The 17,710-nt window shown below is 34.6% G+C and overlaps 1 protein-coding gene across 2 annotated transcripts in view; it reads right to left on the bottom strand.

Annotated features, from left to right (window-relative positions):
• Positions 1-11,339, bottom strand: part of LOC110447083 — a 134,518-nt gene extending 123,179 nt beyond the window's left edge. The window contains exon 1 of one of the 2 annotated variants that reach the window (XM_021492530.1): positions 11,197-11,339. The gene's annotated coding sequence lies outside the window, so the exon portion shown is untranslated. Of the gene's footprint in view, positions 1-5,378; positions 5,474-11,196 lie in introns of those variants that run through there. The other variant, XM_021492538.1, reaches the window with a different exon arrangement.
• Between the last annotated feature and the right edge of the window lie 6,371 nt (positions 11,340-17,710).

The following is a 17,710-nucleotide window of genomic DNA, read 5'->3' as shown; positions in this document are numbered from 1 at the left end:
AACATTCCTGAACTCTTAAGAAAACCTTAATTTCTTCTTTCGTAACAGAACCTTGAATATTCTCTTACGACTATTTGCTTTTATTTACAAACATTTCCTGCTTGTGTACTTATATTATAAATATGACATCCCAGAAGTTGAACGCAGTATATCTGGCTAAATCAAAAAGACAAATCTAGTCTTCATTGCTTTTATGTCTATTCAATTAATGTAGGTTTCACTGTACTGTAGTACGGTGAAATAATGATCAATTTTGGTATGAGATATCGGCCATTACTTCTATCTCTGCAGGAAACTTGGGGCCATTGATCTCCATCAGAACTCTCCCGGAGGTATATTCCTGGCACAAAACCATAAAATGTCATTACTCCAAGAGGCAGTGTCTTAACATTTCCCGAAAATAAATTTCTTTGACCCTGGTTTTATGATCTGTGCAGACACAACCTGGGTGATTCTAAAAGTATTTTGTACAAGGATCTCAAGATTTAAGAGATATCTGACGAGAATTTGTTTTCTATGGTAAATTGGTTAAAGAAAAAATGTTATACACAGCATGCATACTGTTTCGCTTGCGGAGGATGTAGGTATACAGGTACATTGTATAACCATTGTAAGTAGAAACAAAGCGTAACATTGTTTTACCAGACAACCATTCATCTGATACCTTCACAGGGGCCCATGTTAGTTGGAATGCTTTGCTCCTGGAAAAACAGCAACCTTTTGAAAATATAACTAAAACTGAAATTTAAAGATCTAGAGTTAGGTTTGATTTGGGTAAAATTATAAAATAATATGCGTAGTACATAATATATCTTAATTTGTGTAGTGTGATTTTTGCACAATAACAAAAAATACTTATTTCTGCTCTACTGAATAATAGTTCCGTTAATAATTAACAATCTTCAAATTCAAATTCTAAATACTTAGTATTCAATTGAATGATCATGGTTATTACTGGACTACATATCAGCATCAAAAAGCCCATGGCACTGGAGAATTGGTCGCTTGAATGTATTTTTTCTTTTTTTCATTTCATTAAATTTTATTCCTAATATAAATTTTTATGATAGTACATTTTTATGAACCATAATATCATGCCTGTGACAGCATTTCAGAAGCCAGTCATTCAGTCTAATTTGTGAAGGTCATACAACTGTGATTGTGCCAAATGTCAAGATCCTGATTAACCAGTATAGGTGTTTGCAGGATGCCTCAAGCTCAGTATATATATGTGTGTATATATGTGTATATGATGTGTATATAGCCTTTTGAATTAGCTAGCTAGGTTCTGTAGCTGTTCTTCTTTCAAACTTCCTCCTATATCAGGAAGTTTTGTTTAAAAACTCTCCCACTTATACCAATCAGATGTAGTACACAAGTTGACTATCTCGACCAATCATGAACATGCTTGCTCAGTCTGATACAGGATATATGTCATCAGGTTATCTCTAACAGTTGGATGGAAGTGAAAGTACTTTAACCTACAATGTATGTATTGACAATGTGCAGAATAAGTATTAATTGTATATGTGTCGCTGACCTGGACAGATCCCTGTAGCTGATGACTAGTGGGAACATATACATGGTGGTTAGAGGGACAAATCATTAGAAAACCATGGCAACATGGGATTTTGGGTGGTCGGGTAGCACAGTGGAAAGCACACTTGCCTTTCATCAAGGCAGCCAGGGTTCGTTTCCCCAATTGCCCAACCACATGGGTATTCTCCGGGCACTCTTGTTCCCTCCAACATTCAGACCACTGCACTTTAAGATCTGGGCCAACAACAGTGATTGATATACCATGAAATAACTTGAAGTTTAAATGTAAAGTGGGATTTGAACTCAAAACCTCCAAATTCTAAATGAATTATCTTAAGAATTGAGCTAAAACTACATCTTCATTGACAATGGACCCTGTCTACTAGAACTGTAACAATATTTATATGCATTTAAAAATATTGGATTTGATGAGTGGAACATCTAGATTTTTATATTATATTTTTCCTCATAAGAAATACCTCATATTTTGACTATATTCCAACTGTAAGAATGACATAAAGGTCTCTTGAAAACTCAGAAATTGCGGATAATGTTCCTTCGTAAATATGTTTTCATTTAATCTACTTTTGCACATGCAAAGTGCGGAATGTCGATGGCAGATTCTCTAACTATATAACAAGCAGATTCAATCAGAAAATCCTGAGCAGAAAAATGCTGAATTTTACAATAAGTATTTCAGTTGTGTACTTTTACAATCTCTTGGCTCATTCAAGAGCAAGTGCAGTTATTACATGTACATCAATTCAAAATATATAACATAATAAAGATATGTACATTGTAAATTACATCAAGGCAGACCCAATCGATCCATGCACAGCTTACCGGGTAATATGATTTCACTAATTACAAAAATAGATGATATAGGAACGTGCAAACATTTCCAAAAATACAATCTAACAATCCAATTTGTAGCAAGTATCAAATTTTATTGACCAGAAATTACTTTAGATTAAATTAATAATATTCCAAGTAAGGACATATTGTAGTTTTAAAAATATAAAATTATTGCATATATAAATAATGACTATTTCTGTTTGGGTCCAAAATATTGATCTCCCATATGAAATTATTAGAAACCAGTGGATTTTCATGTTCGTTTAAAGTTAGACCATGAAATCTCAATTTCCTTCTGCGTCCTATAATGAATGCTCAAAATAATCCCAATATTAACAGATCAATGTCAGGTTGAAATCCTGAACCAAGATGCATGTGCAAAGCGTAGGGGTTATTAGAGGTAGATATGTGCTCGCTGTAATTAAAGTTGTTCCAGTAGCTGTAAAAAGCAGGTGATTACAGCTAACAGCGTGAGGACTCATCCAAGGACACCCCTTACACCATTACAAGTTAGTTTAGCAAACCATAGCTACAACACAGCTTCTCCTCATTAACATTGTTGTTTGTATTCTAGTATTTTATGTCCGTCACAAACAAATATACAACATTGACCTCATAAGGACGCCAGGTGCAAATAAATGATGAGTAAGGCACCGTCATTCAACACTTTTTTCCTCAAACAATTCATTCACTACATAGTTTGACAAATTTCCTATAGAGTAAAGACATGAAGTCGAACAATGGATTCACATTGAATTCCCAATCAATAACGTGGTATCTCATTCTACAAGATTTCATTGGTGATTGCATCAACAGATAAGTCTATGGCAGCCTCATTTTCATTTAACACTCAGTCAAAGCTTTAACAGTGACATTTAGGTGGCAGAAATTGTTGAAACTAGCAAAACCAACAGAAAGACTTCGGGAAGTATGAAATTAGAAAACGAATAAGTCTGGAATTTACATGTACAATAATAAGCATTTGGATGACAAATATTGATTATATGAATATGCTGTGTGCAGTTATATCGTCTAATTTTGACTGAGGTAAAATAATAGAAGTGCATTTATATTTACAGCAGGCAGATATCAATCTAGGTACATCTTTTAAATTTAAGCTCATTTCTATCAAAAATTCAGTTTTTAATAGCTTTTAAATACTTCGAGTTGTGGTATGGTTTTCAAAATACTGTTTTACAGGAACCTCAGTCTGGTTAAAACTTATATAGAATCTGTATGTACAATATACAAGAAACAAAATTGATTTACCATATACAAGCATTTCCACTGTATCATTATCACAAGACTACAGTAATCAGTCGAAAACCAAAGGGCAATAACTCTGTATATAGCGGGACACAACAGCCAATAAACTTGGAATGTAAACATAATATCAACCAACATTTTGTTCAACAATGTAACTCGTCAGTCACCGGCAGCTATCGTCAGAAGTGATGCGCAGAAATATTTCCGCATAGTGTTGACAACACATGAGTATAAATCAAGTGAAACTACGAAAATGTCCCTATCGGGAGGTTAGCGATAGGTAACCAATTCATAACGATTTTGAGAATTTAAACGTTTTGCAACTGTATTCACAAGGCATAAGTATTGAGTTATCTTTGTTTATGCATTCAAGGAACTAAGTCATCATACTTTTATCAAAATAAGAGGTTCAAGGGCCTTAGCGGTCACCTGAGTTATATCATAGGTACTGGTTGCTTTATTTTATTGTTTAAATGTGATGTGGAAATAAACATGTAAACTAAGTGAAATACAATACTAATGTCATGTCATCAAAGGATAAGAATTTTATAATATTGGTAAATTTCCCTTTGGGGCCCGGCCCAAGCCCCTGGGGATGAGGCAGGAATTCCAATTTTACAAAGTAATACCTACATCCACCAAAGATGATTCTGACCAAGTTTGAATAATTTTCTGCTGAAAATGGATAAAATATACCCAATAGTATTATTTCCCTATATAAACTATAGTAAACTTTACCCCCTCCCAAGGGGGAACGGATAGCCCGGGGGTCCTGCAATTTACAATACAAATAAAGCCCCTGATGATCTTTTCAGTCATGCAGAGAAAATGACTGTAGTACCTCTGAGTCTGGAGAAGAAGATTTTTGAAATATTGGTTAATTTTCCCTTTGGGGCCCCACCTTGGGCCCAGGGGTTGGGGTAGAAATCCCAATTTTTTCAATTTTGTAGCCTCATCTACCAAGGATGATTCTGACCATGTTTGAAAAAAATCCATCCACTGGTTCTTGAGAAGAAGTTGAAAATGTAAAAAGTTTACGCACGATGGATGAAAAGTGATCGGAATAGGTCACTTGAGCAAAGCTCAGGTGACCTAATAAAGAGCTATTGGTGGCTTATTTCATTGTACAAAAACAAACAGTTACCGGTTTCAGTTCGGATAAGCAAACACGGTTACCTGAGTGACATTTTTTTTCACAAACAAAGTTTCCTAATTGTAGGTGACAGAGTACATTGTGTATGGGATATATCTCTGGAACAAAATGTGCATAGTGAACAAAGGGCCATGACATGGTATATTACAGGTAGCTGAGTACAAGAAACAATTTCAGCATGTATTACTATGTAATACTCCTCTATCCCAATAAGTATGTATACTCAGATGTAATATTGGCAATATTCAATCACAAGAACACATGTCAGATATGTATGACCTAAATAGGTTAGCACTCCATCTGTCAGTCAGTACATTAGCAAGACTTCAGTAAGTCTTACTAATGTGCTGACTGATGGCCATGGATGGAGTGCAAACCTATAGTCTTCTTCAGTACATAACAGGTGGAGGACTAATTAACTCATTCACCCATGAAGTTTCATATTGGACTATTCCAACCTTTGAATTGGAAGGGTTCAAATGTGTCTCCAGGGGTGAACGAGTTAACAAGCTTAGTTGACCTTGTAAAATATTAAGTATCGCTTAAACATTGTTAGTATACTTACATTAGTCTAATTAACCAGTAATTTCCACTAAACAAAGTAAATAATCCATACACTTTGCAGAACCCAAATGACTCTCATATATATATATTTATGCACATATATAGCACATATATAGGGGACTAGGTTGACAGGAACCAACTAATAGTGTATGGCTGAGTGGACAAATGCTATGAAAATATATATAAGTATACATTAACAGTCTGTCTGTGCAATAAAATGTAAATAGAACAGGATGGCTGTGTCAGGCATAAGGTGCAATGCTTCACTGCCTATAAGTATGTAGGTGTTTATGCACTGTATGTATGTAGTTACATGGTTCTACATGAGATTTTGTTTTTGTGAACCTTGGGCAAACAATACATGTTTATTGAATCCACGAAAAGATGTCATAACAACTGACTTTACACAAACTTTATACTTAAATAACCCCCATCGCTAAACCTTAGATACACAGATTAACCATTGTCACTTGTCAAAAGTCAAGGACAATTTCTGAGGAAGCCTGTGATCCGAACCCACTGAAATAATGTAACAGGGCAAAGTAATGCAAGGAAAAACCCTAGTCCTTGGTGAATGCTGCTTTCTCATTTACCAAATTGTATAATAATATATTATCAGGATAAAACAGTGAAGAAAGAATGCTGACACATATGAGCACATATCTTTAACTATGCTGCAGAAACAAAATGTTTGGGTCTGGACCTTAAAGTTCCTTTAATTTATATTCAAAAAGAAATTTGTACAGGGACTTCATGTATTTTATGTGTAATGTAGCCACAGCAAGCAGACCTCTCTAGTTATTATATATATGTCTGGAATTATCATGTAAATCTGTCAATTTGATATCATTGTACATCTATTTTTTCATTCTCAAGGAATTATATGACATATAGTGTAATAATTAAATATAAATGATATAATGTATTCACTGTAATTAACGCCCTTCCCTTTATAGATATCCTCCCAATTTTTGGCACTTACTTAAACATTAAAATAACATACATTTTTCCTCTTAAATGTCAATCACACTCTCCATACTGGTCTGCTCAGATGAACTTAATATAATACACATAATATTTAGTAAATATTATATATTAGGCACTTCTGTTTCAAGTTCATGGCTGTTTGATCTGTGGTTTTAAAATAGTAACAAATAATTTTGGAATACTCCCTCAAAATGTTGCTTTACACCTGCAATAACTTACTTTTGTTATCTTAATAAGCATCCACACACACATACAAACTCAACTCACTTTTGACTTCCTTATAGCCAAATTTTCAAGTTACCTGGGTGTGAATTATGTGGTATACTAGTATATATATTTGTAATAGGACGAGGAATAGTGATAAAGATAGTGCTGTCACTGGGGCTCGAACCTGCGACCCTTGGCTCTCCAGCCCGATGCTCTACCGCTGGCTAAAGGGTAATTCCCTACAGCTGACACTTGTAAGGCAAACTAATCAATGCACATCTTTAGCATATACATGTATTTTTACATACTGTACTAAATTAATGCCTAATCCCGTGATTGTGCATGCTCTATTCACTGATTAAAGGGGTGTGTAGTGAAGTGTAGGTGTAGCTATAGGTAGCACCTGAAGTTGTGATCATTCCCAGTAGTCTGTACCATGTCAATCGGTGTATCCTATTACATAAAATGTATATGAAGTATATGCACTAATGTTAATATACTACCATCGCTCATTTTTAAATCAGCTCTCAATAGGCTCTTCAATAAACAGCAAAGAAATTTGTTACATATAAGTATAATACACCTTAACTTTTATACCTCTGATTAGATAAATCCAATAACTATATAATGAATGTACAATATTACTAATGTTGCATTTCAAAAGATGCCTTCTTTGAATAAGAGTTCTATGATGTTACAGACAGAGGGACCCCACAGGGTTTAAATTGCAAGGGGATTTTTCTCCCCTGAATTTCAAGAGAAAGGGATATTTTGAATTTGGGTGAGACATTTTCAATGAAGCCATTATTGAGCAAAGCGAAACTGAGAGCACCAAAGGTGAAATACCATGCTGGGAGGGTATGAGGGCATGTCCCCCCTCCCAGGGAAAATCTTTAGATTTAAATTGCTGTGGCTGTGGTGCATTCTGTGCTATTTCCAAGAGAAAACTTTGTTTGTATAAACTTAAGGTTTAGATAAATTTATTAATCTATTTCTATTTTTGCATGTTTGTCCCTGTTTACTGCATATTTAGTTTTTTAACCAATCAGAAAATGCCTTAAGGATAACTGGCTACAGTATATTTACATAAAATTTAAAACTCTAAAATCTGAAAGGGTACAATTTGTACTACAAAACAGAAAAAAATACATAAAATATTTACGATATTATAAAAAAAATATGAATACATAGTATGTCTGTGTAAATTTTGCATCAATTAGTATGCCTGTTAATTCAAACAATTCCTTTATATTAAGCAAAAAGGAAATTCATAATTTCTGATTATTTCATTGTTCATTTTTGTCTAAATATAATAAGCTCTCGCTAGTAACTGTCCAATCCAATTCAAAATCCCCAAATCTCAATTTATATTTTAAATTTGAAAATATATGCCTGTTTCCTGCTACATGCACAAGGCTAAAAAAACAGCAATTTTATGGGGTTTTTTTTATTAGCTCACCTGGCCCATGCCATGGTGCAGCGTCTGTCGTCTGTACGGTGTCAACTTTTTATTTTAAACAACTTCTTCTGAATAACCAAGAGGCCCAGGGTGATGATATTTGGCCAGTAGCATGCTGGGATGAAGGGCTACCAAGTTTGTTCAAATGAATGACCTTTGTCCATTTCAAAGATCACAGGGGTCAAAACTGATAAAATCTTTCAACAACTTCTTCTGACTAACAAGAAGGCCCTGTGTGATGATATTTGGCCAGGGACATGTTTGGATGAAGCGCTACCAAATTTGTTCAATTGAATGACCTTGACTTATATTCAAGGTAAAAGGGGTCAAATATTTTTAAAACAACTTCTTCAGAATAACCAGAAGGCCTAGGGTATTGATATTTGGCCAGTATCATACAGGGATAATATGCTTCCAAGGTTTTTTTAAATAACATTGAAATAAATTCAAGGTCAAAGGGGTCAAATATGTTAAAAATCTATAAATTACTTCTTGTGAACAACCAGAAGGCCCAAGCTAATGATATTTGGCCAGAAGCATGTTTTGATAAAGGGCTACCAAGTTTGTTCAAATGAATGATCTTGACATATATTCAAAGTCACAGGGTCAAATATGTTTAAAACATTTAAACGACTTCTCCTGAATAACCAAAATGGCCAGGAAGATGATATATGGCCAGAAGCATGCTTGGATGAGGAGCTAACAAGTTTGTTCAAATGAATAACCTTTGCCCATTTTCAAGGTCACAAGGGTCACATATGTTTACAATCTTGAAACGACTTCTTCTGAATAACCAAAAGGCCAAGGATGATGATATTTGGTCAGAAGCATGCTAGAATAAAGGGCTACCAAATTTGTTCAAATGAATGACCTTGACTAATATTCAAGGTCATAGGGGTCAAATATGTTTAAAACATTCAAACAACTTCTTCTGAATAACCAAAAGGCCAAGATTGATGATATTTGGTCAGAAGCATGCTTGGATGAAGGGCTATCAAGTTAGTTCAAATGAATGACCTTTGCCCAAGGTCACAGGGGTCAAATATGTTTAAAATCTTTAAACAACTTCTTCTGAATAACCATGAGGTCCAGAATGTTGATGTTTAGCTAGTAGCATGCTTGGATGAAGGGCTATCAAGCTTTCTCATATGAATGACCTTGACTTCGAGGTCACATTTTTTCAAATATGTTTAAACATTTAAATGACCTAATTTCAATAAACAAAACGATAGGGTGTTGATATTTTGCGAGTTTCATCCTGAGATGAAGGCTATAAAGTTTGTTCAAATTAATGTCCATGTTTGACTTTCAAGGTCACAAGGGTCAAATGTGTTTAAATCGTTTAAGTCAAGACACTGATATTTTGCCTGTAGCTTTATTTTAGTCCACTTCCAGGGTTACAATTGCGAGATTAATACCAGGTGAGTGATGCAGGCCCATTGGGCCTCTTGTGTTTTAATAGAATCCCCAGGTCATCAAGTTCAAATATACACACAATACAAATGTGATGTTTTACTCTTAAAAAAATGACTTGTTATGTTAATTGAAATGGTGACAGTGGGATGACGCACTACAACAGATCACTTGGCTTGCCCTCCAGATATAAACAGGTGAGCTCAAAAACTATCTAAGAAGTAACAAAAGTACATTAATGTACCTTTAAATGACTTACAAATTGAGAGAAATTCTATGTATGTAGTGACAGCTGTGAAGTTACCATGTTCTGACCATCTTTTTGTGGTGTATTAATTATGATAAATGACAACCAAAAGCTTTATTTAGAATCATATATACAAATAAACAAGAACTAGTAAGCTCAAGGGGATCAAGCTGTGATAACGTAGCTTTCTGATGACGAGAGATTTTTTTATTTATTGTGTCGTCAGAGCTACAAAGCGGTTCTATGCCAACTAATGGAGCAAAATCAAGTGCTAATCTGTAAGATTGCATATAATGCACTCCTCATATGAGTATAATGTTAATTATCAGAATATTGCATAATTGTTGAAAAAACTGATTCTTACCAATGAAAAAACTCTTTCACAAAATTAGCCAAGGCCATTTTGGGGAAAAGAATGGAAACGACTGCCATGACAGATCATGTGTGATGTTATCTTAATTATCCTTTCTATATATGGCCTGCATGACCAAATATAGTTTTACTAATGATGCCGCCATGTTTACTACAATTTCCATATTGGGTCATGACGCCCATATTCTGACCTATATCGGAAGAGAGACGAACTTTCCAACATGGCGGTCAATTCAGATTTCAATTGCGCTTGCTACGTTAACTTGATAATTTAACGACATTTTAGGCAGAGTTTAACTTAGTTATACATGATATCAACAGAAATAGTTCATACTACAACCTTATTTATGGATGCGGACCAATGTGCTGTTAATTAATTCTGAAATCGCCCTGGTGTGAATCACATCAGGCTTGCTCCATTACAAGGCATGGGATCTATTTAATACCCGCGTGGGGCAGGGGAAGTCGGGTATTAATATTAGTACTAAAGGGGATCTACCTACAGCAACAAATACATGTACTGTACTGTTCTTGACATAGTAAACATTTTCAATATCTTATGCTTCAAATAAACAAATCTTGTTGGGATTTCAGCATTTTACCATGATCTTTGGAATTTGTATGATTCAATATAGCAAGTGTTTATGATTCAATATAGCAAGTGTTTCTAAAATCTAAGTTGAATAACATTTGTTCATGCTATTTGAACTAAATAATTAATTATATGTTGACATGTCGCATTGCTTTGTATTCTAATGCTTAATCATTGAACTGTAGATATATTTAAAAATTGAAAATTAATTTTGTTAAAAGTGATTTGATCGGATTGGTGGTCACTGTTATGTCAAATGAGTACGCTAGCTCCGCGTAATTACAACTGAACTGTGCGGTAAAATATGTCGCGTGCAGGAATTTTTAACTAAATTGATATTCAAAATGCACACCCAATGAAAATACTTGTTGTTATAACATGCGATCTACCCAAAATATATCAACACTATACTGTCAGTGACTCTTAAGTAACAATTGAAACCGAATAAACATTAAACTGTTCAAAATGAAATCACATGAAATGTTTGCGCTCAGCAACAGTTATTTATACATTACAGATCTTTGCATGTCGTTATCTGGTACCTTATATCCGACGGGTCATCGTCACTGGTGTTCTCCACTTCAAAGATGTTATTGATTGATCATCCGCTGCATGTGCACCTGTAAATGTTGACCTAGAAATGCCAGATGGTCAAGATGTGTATTGAGGGTGAAGAAATCTCGGAAGTAAGGAACAAGAGCCCCCTGGCGACCAAGTAGTTCTTCCAGTAAGGGGAGGTAATGATATATATTTTTCTGCACCAGCATGTTCTTCCTCTGGAAATGAGAATAAAATCATGACAGAATGGGAATTTGAATGTTATTATTGTTGCGGAAAATCTAATTAAAATGAAGAATTGATCATTATTTGATGTAAGAAAAAAAATCGAAGGAAAAAAAAAGTTTTGGCTAACTAGATTACACCACTGTACAAAAAACAGGACACTTGATGTAAAACGGCCCAAGAAACTCTAGTGAAGTATAATGCAATGTAAAGAACTATTTTTATGTAAGCAGTTTTCACTTGATGGTATTTTTATGACAATTTAACGGTATATAAGTTTTTTGGCAGCTGCTTATCGTTACATGGACAATTTAAAGGAAAGAATAAAACAAAACTTTCGTCGTTAGGTGAGATTTGAGGCAAGTTCGGCCGTCTTTTATGAAAGTTGTTCTGGACATTTTATGTCCCTTGTTGATATTTATGCGTACCATTTGAAAAAGAAAATCAATATATTTTAGAAAATTATTAAAAATCGACAAACACGTCCGTTTCTGGAGAATTATTTAACTTTATTTGTCTGCAATTTCTGGAGTTTCTGTCCAGTTTTATTAAGAATAATTAAGACATAAGTTTGTACAAATTTATATGTGCATGAATTTATAAATAATTGTAAGTTTCCTGATAAGAGAAACTGGAAAACTATAGTGAAAGTGTCTGTTTCAACCAATTTCGGGGAAATGATTTTAGGGGGAACGTACCTCAAATGACAATGATTTCGGCAAATTCGTTCCCATTCATAACAAGTTACAGCCGCACTCTTTATGGTTGTTATCAAAGAAAAAAATCCATGTACAAAGATAACTTGAGATGCTGATGAATGTTATTGTAACTATCGGAAACGGTAAAACTACAAACCTTTGTCACATGTCACAGTAGTGAGCTCTTCCCAAACCATACAGAACGTGTTGTATTAAGATATGATTTTACGGATACTATTTGAGATAAGTTGTGGATGAGTATAGCAGATATATATGTCTACTATATACATTCGTTACCTGAAAATGAAATAATGTATCACCTGCTTGGAGGCAAAGTTAACTTCAGTTTAGATAATAATTAATTGGAAGAATTTAAGATTGCTTCTGTGGTAAACGCCTATACCATGTTGAGAGTGTACAGCAGCTGATTTGAGAGTATTCCTATATATCTTTGTTCAATTGGAAAATACACACGTATTCATGACACGTTAAAATAATATAATGATGAAATCAACACAATGGATAATTACATACATGTAACAAAAATTGTATATATATATATCATTTGGACACTAGGTAAAGTATACGTACATTGTACATTAAAAAGTCTCCTTAACACTTGTATAAGCATGTGGATAAATAAATTAAGAAGATTTTATCCACATGCTTGTACAAGTGTTAAGGAGAAACTTTAATGTACTATAAACACGTGTATACTTTACCTAGTGTCCAGATGTTTGAATTATCCATTGTTCTGAATTCATTATTATATTATTTGCCTTTATTGATACCAAAATGCACTGTAATCTTCAGTTGGAGGAAATAAAGATAATACTAACAATAACTGTCACGACTTTCCACTTTCCTGGATCTAACCTGCCCCGGTATCATGGGCCGAACCTGCCCCGGTATCATGGGCCGAACCTGTACCGATTTGATATTTCAATAAATTCGTACAGTATCGCAATACGGAAGTCAGCGCTAAGACTTATATGTCTACCATGGTGTGAAACTGTGAGTTTAGTTTAAACATATTTTATTGACAACATATTGACAAAAGGATTAGTCGGTAAGTTTTTCCAACTTATCAGAGAGAGAGAGAGAGAGAGAGAGAGAGAGGGGGGGGGGGGGGGTGGGGTTGGGGTACGGTAAGAGAAGAACCAGGAGACAGGACTGGGGTTGGAGGTTGGATTGAGAGGAGTGGGGTTGGTAGTTAGTCAAATCTACCCGATCTTCCTAGGAAATGCTGTGCAGCCTTGGGTAGTTCATATTACCGTTTGGTGAGATGTTGGGGTCACCTTTACAAAGAATATCTACGTTTATGTCGCAATGAGCTAGCTCTATTTCTAAGACGACAAAGGAGTATATTTAATTTATTCGGTCCATAGTTTACGAAATGCTTGCTAAACAAATTATTTACTATCATAGACTTTTTAACATTAGACTTGAAAGAAGTTAGTGAGGGTGAGTTTCTTACAGTGTTGTTCAAGTTGTTCCAGAATTTTAATGTGGAAGGAAAGAAAGAATTTGTTGATAGTTGTAAACGGAAGTGCTGTTCCCGCAGTAAATGTGCATTTCGCAAATTATACGGAGCTATATTTCCAATATACATTGGTAATAAGTCAGTAAGAAATTTAGGTGCCATGTTATTTACTATAGAATAAAACAAGGAAAGTTTCCGAGCATCTCTTCTTTTCGAAAGGGGTAACCATTCGGTTTCTTGATATAAGAAATCTTTTTTAGCGAATGTGGGCAGCCCTGTGACTATTCTTGCAGCTTCTGGATGGATTTTTTTCTAGTAACAGGGCATTTGTTTCACTGCAGTTGTCCCATACTTCACAAGTAGTGGTCGAACATAAGTAAGATATAGTTTTTTAATGTATTTCTTTTTAAAATAAGTTTTAGTTTACGAAGGGTTGCTATACATTTGGTTACTTTACTGACAATATATTCAACATGAACATTCCATTTACAGCCGTTAGTAAGAATAACACCTAAGTGCTTATGTTGGTTAGTTATTTGAATGGGGGTATTATTAAATGTGAATGCAGGGATGAATGGAATTTGCCGATTTGAGATGACTAGGGCCTCAGTTTTGGTAGGGTTAAAAGACATCAGCTATTCTTTGGACCAAACTTCAAGTTTTCTCAGATCAGATTTTGCATTGGATGAAATTGTGTTTAAGTCTTGGGACGAATAAGAAAGAGTGGTATCATCAGCAAAAAGTCGAGAGAGAGAGAGTGGAAAGATCACAGGAAATATCATTTAAGTATATAAGGAAGAAAAGAGGACCAAGAACAGAACCTTGGGGAACACCAGCTTTTATGGCATTAAAGGAAGAAAGAGAATCATTGATAAAAACCCTTGTCGTCTGTTTGAAAGATAACTTGTTATCCACTGAAGAAGAGGGCCAGAAATGCCATAATTATTCAATTAATGGATTAGACCTCTGTGCCAGACGCGGTCAAAAGCTTTTGAAAAATCACAAAATATCAATAGAGAATGTTCGTAATTGTCTAAAGAGGTAACTATTGAATGATATAGCTCAATAAGTTGATGTGTTGTGGAATGGTTAGGTAAGAATTCTGACTGATATTTGTAAAAAAGGTCATTTTCAATCAAAAAGTTATATACATGTTTATAAACCAAACGCTCAAACAGTTTTCCAATACAGCTTATCAATGAAATCGGTCTGTAATTGGAGGTAATACTTGCATCATTCGCTTTATAGATAGGCATGACATGAGCGATTTTCCAGTTATCAGGATATGTACAAGAAGACAGAGAATAATTAAAAATAATGGATAGCGGTACAGAAATCTCGCTAGATAATAATTTGAGCATTTTATGGCTAATACCGTCAGGACCTGATGCCTTATTTACATCTAGAATTTTTATAATATCTTCAACTTCACTGGGAATTATATTTATTTCTGATAAGATGGAGTCAGTCCTCCTCTCAAAAAAAGGCAATTCTTTGTCTGTATCAATTTCTGATAACGAACACACAGAACTAAAGTAGTTATTTAAGAGTTCACATTTTCTATCGTTGTCATAAATTATTTCATTTGTATCACCGTCTAATAACGGGGATATTTCGGTGGTTTTTTTAGCTTTAAGAATATTTCGGAGAAGTTTCCAATAAATCTTTGGATTGTTGTTACTTTTATCAATTGCTGTATTTATGCTATCATAAAATATTTCTTTAGCTCTCTTAATCATATTATTTACTTTATTTCTCATGTATTTGTACTTGTTTTTGTTGCACTCACTGTTTTTCTTTTCTGAATCCATTTTGTTCGTCGCATAAGACATCACTCTGTTCCATCCAGGTGCTCAATCTGGCATTTAAAATATAACAATAAATCTAACACGGTACTGAAATCAGAGTAATTCCGCGATAATTTAACGGATTTCGCCTGTCGTCAGATCCAGGTTTAAATATTGGATTAATAATTCCCTTGTCCCATTCTGACGGTACTTTACTAAGCTCAAAACATCCCTGACAAATAGTGTAGAGTAATCCTATTGCTGTATCATTTTTTAATACTTCCACTGGTAGTTTATCAAATCCTTGGCCTTGTTTAACTTTGCAGCCTCCACCGCTTTGAATATTTCCTCCCTAGTGATGGGTTCGTTTAATCTAGATGCCTCTACCTGATTATTTAAGATAACCGTGTGTGTTGTCTCCCCCGAGGTATCAGTAACGTTACTAGATCTATACAGATTTCCAAACTCCTTTCTCCAAGTTTCCAGTACCTCCGTTTTATCAGTGAGAACCTGACCATTAACATCCACTACCGCGCACGGGATTTGTTGTTTACGTTTGTTTACTATTCCTACACTTCCGATAGACTTCCAAAAATCTTGTGGCGAGTCGCTAGATAATTGTTCATGAATTTTCCGACGTTCACTACGCTGGTATTGTCGTTAACATTTTCTATTTAACCGGTCGAAAATTTTACGCTCAGAGCAAAAAGTTTCCTTAAGTTTTCTCCTCGTAGCGTTTCTTCCATTATACTGTAACCACTCCTTCTCCACCCGACATACCGCTGTCCACTGTAAAGCTAGTGCATCATTCCAGTAGGGTTTATATTTAGATTTCCTGCTTAATGGTACTTCCTTGTTCCTTGGTGTACTCGTGAGCTTACCTTCCATCTCCGATCTAATTAGCTCCGTGAAGGACTCATATGCACCCTGAATGTTTTGGTTCACTGTGATTTCGTGTTCACATAAGATAATAATAATAGTACCCGCATCATACCATAAAGTACTGTAAACACAATGATATAATAGGTACTAATACAGTCATTATACGGTGATAATTATGATGATAGACAGTATAACACTCATCATACATTAAATCACACATTGATATAATAGACATATTTACACTCCTCAAACTGCATTATCATATACTAGTATAGACAGTAATACACTTCTCGTACTAAGCAATCATACACATCACACGATACATTATACAGCATTATTATAGACAGTATTACTGTTACATAAGTCTTACAATACAATCATACATTGAGTAGAACCCGTTGCACGAAGTCATACAATATAGTCATGCAGTGGTGTGATATACACAACATACAATATAATAATTAACTTGAACAAACAGAGCAACCATGCAATGATTTCAGTTGAAGTAATACATATCACAAGATTAATTCATACAATACAAACAATATTATGAATGGTAGTAAGTTGCACTAATCATGCAGCCCAATTGGGCAATGGTATAACAGGAAAGACGTAGGAAATGCTTGCCTACTAATATAAATACAAAAGTATATGTGTATTTCATGTAAAGTATATGTGTATTTCATGTATTAATCTTGCTGAAGCGTGAGGTACACACACTGTAAATTGGTGATCACATACATATTACTCAGTATACAACAATCAAATTTCAAAGGATAAATGATTAATTATGGATTTTATTCTAAAGTCCTCCAGTTCATGTGGAGATAAATCATAGTTGAAAATACCACCAAGAAGAACATGAAGTAGATGGTAATTAGACATTACATTAAGATAAAACACGAAATCTATATCTTTTACAGTACTGAGTACACACGTGAGCTGGTCACGTGATGCTCTGTGTGTGAGCATTCGAGTACACTATGCATAATAGTATCTTTGTGCATAGATCCACAGTAATGACACAAATATATCTTTTTATTATCGCGCATTTCAACACAAAGTTTAACAACTTTCTTAAAACATGGACTGTATTGTGGAAGGCGTAAAGCAAGTTTCCATATAGCATACGGTTGTATCTTATTATGTAAAAGAGTGAAGCGAGAGACGTCCCTATCAGCGTTCATTCTTTCACATAAGTTAAACTGTTCATAGTTTCTTACATGGTCATTGACTAAACGCTTCCATTGACATGTGTTCGGAAATACACCACTCTTCAAAAATTCATCAATAACATGATACAAATCGGATTTTTGTAAAATATGAACAATGTCGGGAACAAAACCTCTACTAAATTGAGACAGGTTGAATTCGAATAGACGCTTGATAAGAATTTCGAGTGTTAAACAGCCAACTTCCATGG

This window comes from Mizuhopecten yessoensis, unplaced genomic scaffold (genome assembly GCF_002113885.1).
Source record: "Mizuhopecten yessoensis strain PY_sf001 unplaced genomic scaffold, ASM211388v2 scaffold371, whole genome shotgun sequence".
In the NCBI taxonomy this organism is placed as follows: domain Eukaryota; kingdom Metazoa; phylum Mollusca; class Bivalvia; order Pectinida; family Pectinidae; genus Mizuhopecten; species Mizuhopecten yessoensis.
The sequence above is the reverse complement of the archived record's forward strand: the minus strand, read 5'-3'. Positions and strand labels throughout refer to the sequence as shown.